The sequence below is a fragment of the Kryptolebias marmoratus genome, linkage group LG14, assembly GCF_001649575.2.
Source record: "Kryptolebias marmoratus isolate JLee-2015 linkage group LG14, ASM164957v2, whole genome shotgun sequence".
Classification (NCBI taxonomy): Eukaryota; Metazoa; Chordata; class Actinopteri; order Cyprinodontiformes; family Rivulidae; genus Kryptolebias; species Kryptolebias marmoratus.
In genome coordinates, this window is record NC_051443.1 from 25,559,448 (window position 1) to 25,573,116 (window position 13,669).

Sequence of the window (13,669 nt, forward strand, 5' to 3'; positions counted from 1 at the left end):
TCATCCATCCATCATCCAACCGTCCAACCATCATCCATCCATCCTCCATCCATCCTCCATCCATCCATCCAACCGTCATCCATCCATCATCCAACATTCATCCAACCGTCATCCATCCATTTTTTTGTCTCATCGACTCAAAAACGTTCCTAAAAACTCTTAAAAGTTCAGGTTTTTATTCCTTTAACTCATCATTAAATAAAACTTTATTAAATAAAAGCAAAGTTAATTTCCTGAAAGGTCGTCGGGCGCCGCTCACCTTTACGTCTTGATGAGTTCTGAACGGATCAGACGGCTGATGAGGAGTGACAAAGAGTGACGAAGAGTGATGAAGAGCATCCGTTAATCCTCACCAACACGGTTCAGGCTGACAGAAACATGACTCAGCAGAAAGTTTTCAAATATTCCAAATATTTAAACATGGTTCTGAGTCAAATGGACTTCACGTCTCAGAGGACACGTCTCGGAGGACACGTCTCGGAGGACACGTCTCGGAGGACACGTCTCGTTAATTTAAAGAACCTTTCAGAGCCTCAAACAAGATGGCCGCCACACCAAACTGCACCTTGGTTCGGTCGTAACTCGCCCTCTGAGGGGTTTCAGGATCCGAAGGCTGGCGGGTGACATGCATTCATGACTGTCAGCGACTACCACGCTCAGGCAGCTACATGATCGCCCGCCTTCTGACAGAACCAGAACCCTTCCTGCTGGAAACAAGAGCGATGTTCCGCCCCGAGAGGAAAAACGCCGACTCGTCGGATTCCAGGAGGAAGCCTGAATTGTTGGCGGGTCAGAACCGACCCGGAGCGGCAGGCAGACAGCAGAGCTTTGTCCCGGGTTCTGTCCTCATGACTCCAATCATGGTTTGTTTTAACCCGATTATGTCAGCAGGAACCTTGTTGTCAGGAGAACGGGTGGTGCTGCCGGCCCGGCTCGATGGTACCGACCCGGCCCGACGGTACAAACCCAGCAGTACCGACCCAACGGCACCGGCCAGAACTGAACTGGTCCCCAGTTCGTAAAAACACCAAACAAGCAGGACGAAACGAAACCATCGTCAAACAACAACTGGTTTGTTTTCAATTCAAGATGGCCGCCGCAGCCAACCAACATTAAAGACGACAAAAATGGCGACAATTCAGTCAGAATTCTGAGTGGAGGTAGCTGAGAGTGATCCACAGCAGACACTCAGCTGCCTGAACCGCTGAGCTTTGGAGTCAACCCAGTTAAAGATGGCCGCCGCAGCCAGTCGGTTTGAAGCTGGGTGTGGTGGTAGCTGAGAGTCGTCCTCAACACGTCCCCTGAGGCCCGCCGACCCGGGTCAGGAGACAGAATCACGGCTCAAACTGATCCGGAGTCAGAACCGGTTGATGGACAGAACCGTCCAATCGGAGAGCCAGCTGTGGTCCATCGATCCGTTTGACCTTTGACCCCCGTGGCTGAAGCTGGTTCTGTCATGGGGGTCAAAGGTCAAACGGATCAGCTCGGAAAAATTAAACTTGAAGTCGGAAACTTTAAAATATTTAAAGATAAAAATTTTAAAAAAGGCATAAAATCAACTTAAACCCCTGAAGAAACAAGATGTCTGAAAGAAGGACAGGGGGACGGACAGACCAGTGGACAGATAGACGGACGGATCAATGGACACGTCAATAAATGGATATGGATGGAGGGACGGAAACACTGATAGACTGAACGATGGACAGACAACTGGACCAACAGACCAATGGACAGAGGGACAGACTGAATGAACAGAAGGACAAATGGATGGAAATATGGACCAAGAGACTGACGGGACAAGGGACAAATGGACTGAGGGACACAATGATGGAACAATGGACTGACTGAGGGACAGATATCTGTTGGACTTCTGTTAAAGAGACGATCGGAGACGTGATTCAATCCGATCGTCTCACAAACATTTTATTAAAATCTGACTCGTGGACATGTGGACATCATGTGTCCTTTAAAGAAAGACGTTAAATTTGATAAAATAAACTCGTCTGACGTGAAATTAGCTGCATCTGATCAAACTAAACCAAAACGTCTTTCAGCCGGAGGGACAGAGTCAAACTGTCCTCTGTGACCAGAGCTCGTCCCCGACAGAGGACATGTTAGACATCCAGACTCAACAAAGCCGGACTTTAAGAAAACAAACTTCCACCTTAAACTGAACCGAACTTCCGGCTGATCCGAGGCAACGAGTGGGAAAAAAAGTTTTTTCCTCCGAAACTCCGATCGGATCACATTCCCTCCACATCAGCCGAAGCCCTGCAGCCGAAGCTCTTACCTCTCGGTGTTCCTCGGCTGATCCGGACAGATGAGGAGCCGACCCGTTCGCTGCCTCCCTGACTGGGAGGGAGGGGGGAGGGAGGGGGGAGGATACCCAGCATTCAGCTGGAGGCGGGCGAGACACTCCCCCTCCCTCCCCCCTTGGAGCAGCTGACTCGTCTGGCTGAGGGGGACGGAGGGACGGGGGGGACAGAAGGACGGTTTAAAGCTTGTCTTTGTTTCCAGACTATGATTAAAGGCCTAGCATTCCTGGAAGGAATGCTTGTCACCCGCCGCGGCGTTCGGCCTCAGGGAGTCGGCTGCTGACGACACAGAGCCGCAGCTCAAGACGCCATCTTGAATCAGGACCACTCCGGCAGACATCGCTCCGTCGGTTCAGGAGATATTTTTCTGACAGGAGAACCAAAACAACAGCTGATCGTCCCCCGAGGAGCCGAGGGGACGCTCAGGGGACACTCTGTGGACACCCAGGAGACGCTCGGCGGCTCGAGTCGTTACCTGAGACTCTGACGCTCCGTCCTCTCAGTTTGTCCTGCAGCCGTTTGTGTCGGAGTGAGAGGGTGAGGCTGAGAGACGGGAGGACAGGTGTGTCCACACACACACACACACCCTTATCAGCCAGAGGACAGGTGTGTGTCGCTGCAGAACAGGAACTAAGATGATTTAGGACCAAAGCAGGTAAACCGTCAGACAGGAAGTGACTTCTGTTTCTAATTTTAGCTCCTTGAGAAAAAAAAGTTTCATTCTGTCCAAGTCAGAAAAAGCAGCTGGAAAAACCTCCAAGTTAGCTTTTAGCAACTGTTGGATCCCCTGTCCACAGTTTTAGCTCATGTTGGATCCTGTCCACAGTTTTAGCTCCTGTTGGATCCCCTGTCCACAGTTTTAGCTCGTGTTGGATCCCCTGTCCACAGTTTTAGCTCATGTTGGATCCTCTGTCCACAGCTTTAGCTCGTGTTCTGCTCCTTTCATCTCGTTTTAACTTCACTCAAAGTCGTTTCTCAGTTTTTATTTTCTGCCTAAAATCCAGTTTCTGGTCTTAAATTTAAAACTTAAAACAACCCGAAGCCCTTGATGCTGATTGGTCGGCCGTGAAAAGGTCAGAACCAATCAGCTGAGAGCAGAACCACCAACTGGGACGACAGCAGTTCCAACGATTCCTGCTGAGGCGAAGAGAAGCTCGTAAAAATTAATTGGACGATTCGGGACGAGTCTGAGAGACGGGACGGAGAAACAGCTGATGTCCTCACACACACTCACACACCCACACACCGTTCACCGGTCACATGTCGGTGATTAACGCTCGACTCGAGTCGTGTTTCCGATCCTTCAGAGGAATTGTTCCCAGAAGGTCGGAGGAAAGACGCCGTCAGGAGCTGGAGTCTCTGGGTGGGGGTCGTCGTCCTCCTCCTCCCCCCGGCTCAGAAACCACCTCAGAGATGCTGTTGTTAGGCAACGCAGCATCAACGAGCCGACGGTCGTTTATTGGCTTCGGCTGATGTTTTCAGACATTCAGGATTCAACGATTCCAGGAAAAAGTTTCAGTTTCAGCTGAAATCTTTTTTTTTTTTTTAGCCAGTTTAAGATGGCCGCCACAGCTAAACGACATTAGCAAACCACACAGGTTAGAACTCAGTGGTTCGGAACCAGAATCAGAACCTCTGAAAGGATTTGGATCAGATCCTCGAGGATCAGGCAGCAGGACGAGTTTTCAGCCGAAAAAGGAAAGTTTAGGAACGTTTACCGACTTTATTTATAAACAATAAATAAAAACAGAAACTAAAGAGCAGCTAAAAGGTAAAACCAGCCGAAAAACTATCAGCTAAAATAAATCAAACAGCTGAAAATGAAGTTTATCAAGATTTTTACAGAAGAATAACTTCAAAAATTCTAAAAGTTTAAGTTACAAAAACCAGAAGTCGCAGCCGAAACGTCCTGAAGGAGCCGAAAGTTTTAATAAACAGCTGAAGGCCAAAAACCGCAGAAGAGACAAAAACAAACAGCTGCTGCTGACTCAGCGTTCTCACTAACATCGTTTATCGGGAACGCTCACGTTGTTTTTCTGCTGCCGGAACAATGGAGCCGGTTCTGCTTCTGTGTTAGCAAAATATCTCCTGAAGCAGGAAGCTACCCCTAAATGATCAAAGATGGCCGCCACAGCTACTCAACACCAGCCGACACAAACGCAGCCCAGACGCTTTTAATCTGAAACTCCTAATCTGAACGCTTTTAATCTGAACGCTTTTAATCTGAAAGCGTTTGAGCGTCGAACCAAATTAACAGCAGGAGAGTTCGTTTTTATTAAAAAGATAAAAAAAATAATTAAAAATTAAACAGAAAAGACTGAAAATAAAATCCTTCGGCTGATTAAACGCAGAACAAAAACAGAAGCTTTTTATTCGTTTCTGTCGTTGAATCTGCATGAAGTCGTCCATCCGAAGGAGAACATGTGACCTTTCACTGAAGAGAAGAAACAGATAAGAAGATTAAAAGAAGAGGAGGAAGAGGAGGAGGAGGAGGAGGAGAGGAAGAGGAGGCAGCCAGCAGCAGAGCCAGTTAAAAATGTATGAAGCTTCAGCCTCAAGCAGCGAGCCGAGAAGCTGCCATTTAACAGGAAGAGCAACAGTTTGTGTTCGACTCGAACCGTCAGCTGAAGATCAGCTCCGAGTCACGAGTCGGAGTTGGAGGAGGAGGAGGAAGGGCCACGACATGAGAAACGGATTCAAGACCAACAGGAAGAAGATCAGGAGGAAAAACAGGAAAAGCAAAGAAAGAAACAAAATGGCGCCATCGAAACTCGGATGGACTCTGGTTTCTGACTCGCTCCATCAGGAGGAGACCTGAAGAACCGACAGACGAGTCAGCAGGAAGCAGCGGAGCCGTCGGCTCGTCTGATTCGATTACACAAATTCCTCCGACTTCATCTCGTTTCCCGCTCATGTTGGACTTCAGGCTGAAAGCTAAAAGCTAAAAGCTAATCCAGAGAACCCGACCCGGTTCCTGAGCTGCTCCGAAAGTGTTTCACAAAATAAACTTCCAGGTTAAACTCTTAACATGAAGTTAGCATCCAGGCTAACGGCTAATTTAAACTGATTTTAGGCAGAAAAATCTGTTAAAATACTGTTGGGTTGTTCGTTTTTATAAAGGAAGACCTTCGCCTCCTTTAGCCCTTAGCCTCATTTAGCCATTAGCTAGCCTTTAGCCTCCTTTAGCCCTCAGCTAGCCTCCTGCGGCGGGTGATAATGTACAAATGTTGGATTATTTAACGGTTTTGTGAGCCGCTCCTCTCCTGTTAGACAACTTGTTGATTTTTCCAACGTTCTGATTCTGACTTCCTGTTTGAGTCGGAGTTTGGACTCGTGCCGGGACTCGTGTGAATCGGTTTAACATAAATAAACTGAAATATCGTCGCAACAAATCAAAACTAAAAGATTAAAGCAGAGAATTACCTCCGATCAGAACAAATCAAACCACAAATTCATCAAAAACCAAAAACCTTCAGCCTGAAAGAAAAACTCTTCATCACATGAGCTCTCCTCCTCCTCCTCCTCGTTCTTCCTCCCTTCTTCACCTTCCATCTCCCCTCGTCTCCGTCACCAAGCAACTAGGCTTTCCACCCTTCCTCCTCCTCCTCCTCCTCCTCCTCCTCATTGATTAAAGCATCTATAAACATGTGGAGATTCATATGAGATTTAAGCAGACAAGTCAGTTCAACTCATCTCATCGTTAAGACAATTAACTCAAATTAAATCTGCTGCTTTTAACCAACAGTTTCCATCTTTACCAGCTGCTGGGAAGGATCGTTTTATTAGAAAATAAAATTAAATAAACAATTAAATAAACAAACAGGCGTCAAAGAGTTCATTTTTAGAGAACAACTTTTTCACAAATTAAAAATGAAGTCAGCATCAACTCCGTTTTCAGGTTTATTTTTAGTTATTTCTGCGGTTTAATTACTTTTAAATAGTTTGCCATTTTAGGCGTTCAAACATTTAAACATTCAGTTCCATCAGGAATGACTTGTTTTTAGTAATTTTGTATTTTTTTTTCAAAATATTTAGATTTAACCACAAATATTTTCCACAGAGAAAAACATGATGTTATTTTTGGTTAAAAGGTTTGTTCTCTCTGAAATCTGCTTCAGCAAAAAGCTTCTAAATTTGTCTTCTAATGCCGATTTTAGCTTCTAGCTGACCTTTCCCCCTCTCTTTAGCTAGCCTTTCCCCTCCTTTTAGCTAGCCTTTCCCCTCCTTTTAGCTAGCCTTTCCCCTCCTTTTAGCTAGCCTTTCCCCCCTTTTAGCTAGCCTTTCCCCTCCTTTTAGCTAGCCTTTCCCCCTCTTTAGCTAGCCTTTCCCCCTCTTTAGCTAGCCTTTCCCCCTCTCTTTAGCTAGCCTTTCCCCTCCTTTTAGCTAGCCTTTCCCCTCCTTTTAGCTAGCCTTTACCCTCCTTTTAGCTAGCCTTTACCCTCCTTTTAGCTAGCCTTTCCCCTCCTTTTAGCTAGCCTTTCCCCTCCTTTTAGCTAGCCTTTCCCCTCCTTTTAGCTAGCCTTTCCCCTCCTTTTAGCTAGCCTTTCCCCTCTCTTTAGCTAGCCTTTCCCCTCTCTTTAGCTAGCCTTTCCCCCTCTCTTTAGCTAGCCTTTCCCCCTCTCTTTAGCTAGCCTTTCCCCCTCTCTTTAGCTAGCCTTACCCCCTCTCTTTAGCTAGCCTTTCCCCTCCTTTTAGCTAGCCTTGCTCTCAGACAGTCCCAAACGTTCTCAGACATTCCCGATCGTTGGAACTCCTCCGTTGTTTCTCTACAGAAGGATCTTTTTCAGGATTCCCAGGTTTTTTCCTCGGATCCATCCGGAAGCTCGGCCCGGAGGCTCCGGTTGGATCCTCGGCTCAAACAGCTGCGACAGCCTCCAACCTTCATTATTAATGAGCTGCAATTATTTTCTAATCTGCTGCTTCCTTTAGCGAAGCGACAGATTCACGACCACACATGAGAACACCGTTCCCCTTCAGGCCCGCCTCGGTTCTGCTGAAAGCTTCGGCTCGTAAATCAGCTTTATTACAGACAGCCGAAAACCAAAAGCAGCTGAACTCACGTCTTTACAGTTTATTAGATTTACGGCCGGCTGACAGGCCGACTAAATCTGAAACATCAGGAGGGAAATTTAAAGACTTTAAAATTTAAAAGCTGTGTTTTAGGATCTGCATCCAGTTCAACAGGAGTTCAGTTTTTCCAAGGTGCTTTAAACGCATCACAGAGTTAACCCCCAATAACTAAATGTTTATTTAAGATCTGAACAGTCCTAACAGAGTTTAATGTTCCACGCTGCCAAACATTGCAACAACAGCGTCTCATTTTGATGAATAAATCTTTAAACCCTGGAAATAATTTAATATTTTAGTTCTGTTTAAAATCAATCCAGAGAAATTCAACATTACGGTCATTAAACTCATCAAAATTCATACCGGAGTTCGGGTTGAGAGAAATAAGTGGGCTGAGATTAAACTCATGGTTTTTTTGGAAAAGTCACATTTGGTCATTTTAGAAGCGTGGGGACAAATACTTCAAAATCCAATTTATTTATTTTTTTAAGTAATGATCTTTCAAGGCACTAAAAGAAACATTTTTCCTCCCACAATAAAAAAAGGACTAAAACAAAACAAGGATGTTCTGAAATCAGAAAATGTCAAAGCGGCGGTTTGGAGTAAATCCTTCTGTCAGCGAGGACGGAACAGAGGAACGTTAATAAAAAACAAAATGTCACGGCTAACCACAGAACAACTGCTCTGTTAGGTGCCCACGTCAGCCACAGTACATATATTTATTTTAAATCACTTTATAGCAAATCATAGAGGCAGAATAAACAGAAATAAATAGCTTTAGTTAAAGACAGTTAGCCAAGTGTTAGCTTCACAGTGTTAGCCATTTTTAACTCAATATTTATATTGTTGATAATTACTTAGTCTTCTCCAACATCAATATCATGTTGTTAGCTGATGTTAGCTTAATATTATGAGCTTCATATTGCTACCCAATGTTAGCTAAATTGTTTAGGATAATAAAGTTAACTTCGTATTGTTAGCTAATAACTTCACAGCATTAGCTAATATTGTTAGCTTCAAATTGGAAGTTGTTAGCCCAATAATGTTAGCTTCATCTTGTTAGCCAGTGTCTTGATAGTATTAGTTAATATTGTTAGCTTTAAACTGGTAGCTAATATTAGCATAAGCGTCAGCTAATAGCTTCATATTGTTAACCAATATTAACCTAATATTGTCAAACTGATGCTGTTAGCTAACATCTTAACAGTGTTAGCCAGTATTGCTAACTTCATATCGTTAGCTAGTAGTTTTTTATATTGTTAGATTAAATTAGCTTGATAAGATTAGCCAATATTAGCTTAAAAATGTTAGCTAATATTGTCAGCTTCATATCATTAGTTAATGTCTTAATGTTAGCAAATACTGTTAACTTTGCTAATATGAGTTTAAAAGTGTTAATTTACTCTTGTTAGTTTAATTTTAACTTATTAGCACAGCTATAAAGTTTGCTAAGCTAAAGCCGCATCATCAGGATCTCATTTCTTGAAATAACAAAATCATACTTGATTTTAAAATGTATTTTTTTAAGTTTTCCTGATTGGTCTCATCCAATACTTTAATCTTTTTGTAAATTAGTTTTATTAAATTAAAAATAATAGCCTCATTGTCCAAATGCGTGTTAAATATTAATGAGAAAACCTTTCTTAACGAGTTGATTCAAAGTTTTATCGTTTCAGTTCATTTCTTCAGTATTTGCAGCCGCCTGATGGACAAAGAATAAAACCAGTTTCTGCTGCAGACGACTCGACGAGGAGCCATCTTTAAAACCACAGAACGCTGACGAGTTCCTCGGGAGAAGTTAGAGTTCTGCTATTTATGAGGCGGAATAAAAACCAGGTCGAAGACGCTCGGCTCGGCTGATTTATTATTCCAAACCACAGCCGTCGTTATCGATCCGTCGGCGCTTTCAGGTCCGTTTCTCACAGCCGGGTCAGGATTTTCAGCTCTTTACTGTTTCAGTCTGTCGGTTCTGATCCACGACCTTTTAAACCTTATTTTTGAAGCTTTATTTCGCAGCACGCCGCGGTTTCTCAGCTATCCAGAACGTGAAAAAAAAAAGTTTTATTACTTTTTTTGGGGTTTATTTCAATTTTTAAAGTAGCAGAAAATTAGCAATATTAAAAGTTTCCTCTCAGTCTAACGAGGAACGTGATGGACGAGGCAAAAACAAGACGACTGATCGATAATTTAGCTGCTTACAGATTCAGCAGCATTCAGCCGTTCATCAGTGAGAGGATGAATACCGGGACAAGAAAATACCACTCGGGCTCCCGAAAGATAAAAACCTTCCTCAGATTTGGATCCATGAACTCCGATGTGGGAATTCCCATCAGAACTCTGGTTCGGATCACTTCAAAGAGAAGTGCTGCTCCGACCCTCGTTACTGCGGCTTCACGCCGAAAAACTAGGACATTTTGCCAACTATTTTTAATTTTAAAAAAGTCAAATGGAGAGGAGGACATCTCCACAGAGGAGGAGAGGAGAAACAGGAAGTCTTCCTTCAAACAGGAAGTGAGCGCGCGTCGTTATTAAAGGTCTGAGCTGCTTCCAGGCCAACAGCCTGAGATCCGTTTAATTCAGAGGAAAAAACAGAAACGATCCATGTCTGAGTCTGAAGCTGCTGCTGATTGGTTTACTCTGGAGTTAGAGTTGATAAACGCGACTGAGGCGCGCTCACGTTGTTTACGTGCTAGCATTCGGTTAGCATCAAGTTAGCATCGTTAGCTCTCTCCTGCCGTCTTTATATTGATTTTTAGTGTCGTGTGCTGATGTCATGACAACGATCTGGGGGTAATCGGTTCCCTCTGTTCCACGTTCCCAACTCGGTTGTTATGCCCGTCATTTTGTCGGCCATGACCTCCGCCCCACAAATCACCCACTGAGGAAATTATTAACTAAAATGCTAAAAACTGTTTGTGTTGATGTGTTTGATTAAAGAACATTCAGGAAATGTTAATTTTTTAAGATTTGCTTTCAGTTCAGCTCTAAGAGATAAATCCAGGTCACCTGGAAACGTGTCGCGTTTCAGCTGCAGAACGGACCGTTCGGCTGTTGATGTTTGAATCCTTTTCTTCCTGTTAACTCGGCCGGAAACGATCCGGTCCGACCGGCAGAACCTCAATGTGTCAGAAGTATCTCTCCCCTGGACCCGGAGGACGAAAACAGAGATCTCCAAACAGCTTAAAGCGAGGCGCTGGAATGAATATTTACACGGTTTCCTCCATCGGAGACGCAGGATGGAGGAGTTATCTGACGAGAAAGGCTGGAAATTAAACACCTGCATGATCCAACAAATACACATCAGGCGAAAGTTCAGCTGATGTGGTGAAGTTTAGAGTTTCACAGGAAGATCATCGTCAGATGGGAGAGAAAGTTGCATAAAAAAATGTTTTTATTATCCTAAATCCCTCCCGTTTGTCCACAGTCAGGCTGTAAAACCTCTAATATTCTCTACAGACGAGGCTAGACGAGGAGAGGACGGACGAGCGGCGTCCATCTTGTTGGACGTCCACCTGAACCGTTTACACATTAGCGTCCTGCGTGCAGGAAGGACGGATCTCAGCTCCTGATTAATAAATAAAAATAAAACGAGCTACACATCGAGCTTCTCGGACGAGTTCAAGTTGATTCTCATGATCTTCTGCCACGTAAAACCTACCAAGGTGGCGGCGCGGCTTCTCGCCTCGTCAGCAACGCGGCCGGCCATTTTGAGGATGACTCTCAGCTACTACCACTCCAAGCTTCGGCTCCAGAGTTCCAACCGTCTTCGCCAACATCAAGATGGCCGACAAACTCTAAACGTCAAACATTGAGCTGAAGTTGGAGTGGTAGCAGCTGAGAGTCGTCCTGGGATCAAAATGGCCGAAACTCCGTTTCTGGACATGAAGGATTCGTCCAAAAGTCCTGAAGAAGAACGGAAATATTTTCTGTTTCAGAACGACGAGACAACGAGGCGTCCCAAATCAGCTGGAGACACAGAGAGACAGCGACAGTGGACAGAGAGACAGGGGATACAGACAGAAGACCAAGAGAGACAAAGAAGAAAGAGACAGAGACAGGGTACAGAGAGACAGAGAGAGAGACAGGAGACAGAGACAGCGACGGTGGACAGAGAGATGGAGGACACAGACAGGAGACAGAGACAGGGGACAGTGAGAGAGACATGACACACAGAGACAGGAGGAAAGAGCAGCCTGGTTATGGACGCCGTCCCCGAGGACAGTCAGACCTCGAAGCTCAGCCCGAGTCTTTCAGGATAAAAACCTCAAAGGTCGGCGGTTTAAATGTCGCCATGGCAACAGCTGGTCCACCTCATGAAACGGCAGGGAAACGTCCCGCAGGCGTCCCACACGCGAGGACTGTAAACCCGTCCACCGTCCCGCGAGCTGCAGTCAGGATAAACAAATTTAACCAAACGAGGTTCTTATCAGACGAGACGCCGGCAGCCGTAAAAAAACACGTCTCTGCTAATTAACGCCGCTTCGGCCATCTTTGTTTACCTCCTGATTCACAAGTAAACAAACAAACAAACAGCGAGTCCAACGGGTAAACAGAGGGACAATTACCAACCAGAGGACAGGAACTTCTAACTGAAGCAACAGGTGGAGGAGATGAGATGTTTAACGAACTTCCTGTTTCCGTTTATTAATTTATCATTTTTACACCAAAGTGAGTCGCGTCCATCATGGCCGCCCGAGGGAGGGACGAGGACACTCAGAGTCCTGATGTCCTCGTCAGGACAGAAGACGCCCGAGTCGATAAATAAAACTATATTTGAATCTAAATGAGAAAAAAAACTCACGTCTCATTTTAACGACAGGATGAGACAAAGACATGAGACAAGATGAGACAAAGACATGAGACGAGATGAGACAAAGACATGAGACGAGATGAGACAAAGACATGAGACAAGACAAAGACATGAGACAAGATGAGACAAAGACATGAGACGAGATGAGAAAGACATGAGACGAGATGAGACAAAGACATGAGACGAGATGAGAAAGACATGAGACGAGATGAGACAAAGACATGAGACGAGATGAGAAAGACATGAGACGAGATGAGACAAAGACATGAGACAAGATGAGACAAAGACATGAGACATGAGATGAGAGACAATCAGGTCTGCTGACAAAATGAGAAAAAAATATGAGGAATTTTAAATTCTTCGTCTCAGAAGCTTCAAAATGAGACAGACAGACATCAGGGACACAGAGCACAGAGCACAGACGCTGGACAACGTCTTTAGGGACAAATCGGGTCAGACTCTGAGATGCAGCAGGTAAGACGTTAACGGTCCACAGAACTTGAAAGATCCGAACTGCCCCTTTAACCAACAGAACCGCCACCAGAACTTTCTCGTGTCTCAGAAACCGACTCTGAACCCAAACTTTGAGGCACGGACGTGTTTACATGTTCCCCCCCTCCCACGCCCGCCGGAACCAGAACCAGAACCTCGGGGTTCTGCTGATGGAGCTCGGAGGTTCTGGGCGATGACTCATCCCGCCCGCCTCCCAGGCTGGTCCGGCTCGGCTCGGCTCGGCTCGGTTCGGTCTCTCCTACCTTCAGTCTTTATCCGGGAACTCAGATCCTCGCGCCAGCTGCTCGCTGCTTCCGGTTCGGTTCTTCTCCTCCTCCGGTGAGACGGCGCATCGCTCCCCCGGTTCGGATCCCGGTTCCGAGCTGCCTGCGGACCGCTCGGTGGTTCTGAGGGGAACCTTCGGTCCGGATCTTCTGACGGCTCCGGAGAGGCGTTCACGGACCGAGCGAAAACTCGGATTCTCCAAACTTCAGTTTTCCTGCGAAGATTTAATTAATTCAGCTTCAAAAAAATAAAAAAACCTTAATTTCAGACAGAAATACGGATTAAAATAAACCTTAACGAAGTAAAAATATTCCTGCTTCAGTTCTTTTTTCAGCTCCTCAGTTTATTTATTTTCGTCCTGACAGGATTTTAAACATTTAACTGATTTTAAATTTACTGAATTTCTCACCAAACAAGGAAACAGATAATTTCTCTGAATCTTTCATTAAATTAAATTCAAACATTTCCTGTAGATCTGAAGATTAAACTCGTTAATTTTTAATAAACTCAGATTTTAACCGACTTACCTGATAAACCTGCACCTGTTAATATTAATATTATTAATATTAATATTATTTTTAGTTGGACTAAAGTCGGGCTGTTCCTCCTCGGGTCTTCAGGTGGTTCCTGATTCAACACACTTGATTCAGATCAACAGGTTGACTCCTCGGAGGAGCTGATTGGACCGTTGGGATCACGT

At 44.8% G+C, this 13,669-nt stretch overlaps 1 protein-coding gene across 2 annotated transcripts in view; it reads right to left on the reverse strand.

The window, feature by feature from the left end:
- rab27b (RAB27B, member RAS oncogene family) overlaps positions 1-13,629 on the reverse strand; it is a 24,353-nt gene extending 10,724 nt beyond the window's left edge. Inside the window, exons 1-2 of one of the 2 annotated variants that reach the window (XM_037979369.1) lie at positions 13,497-13,629; positions 12,948-13,183 (exon numbers count right to left, since the gene is read on the reverse strand). The gene's annotated coding sequence lies outside the window, so the exon portion shown is untranslated. Of the gene's footprint in view, positions 1-2,290; positions 2,383-12,947; positions 13,184-13,496 lie in introns of those variants that run through there. The other variant, XM_037979370.1, reaches the window with a different exon arrangement.
- Positions 13,630-13,669: the final 40 nt, after the last annotated feature.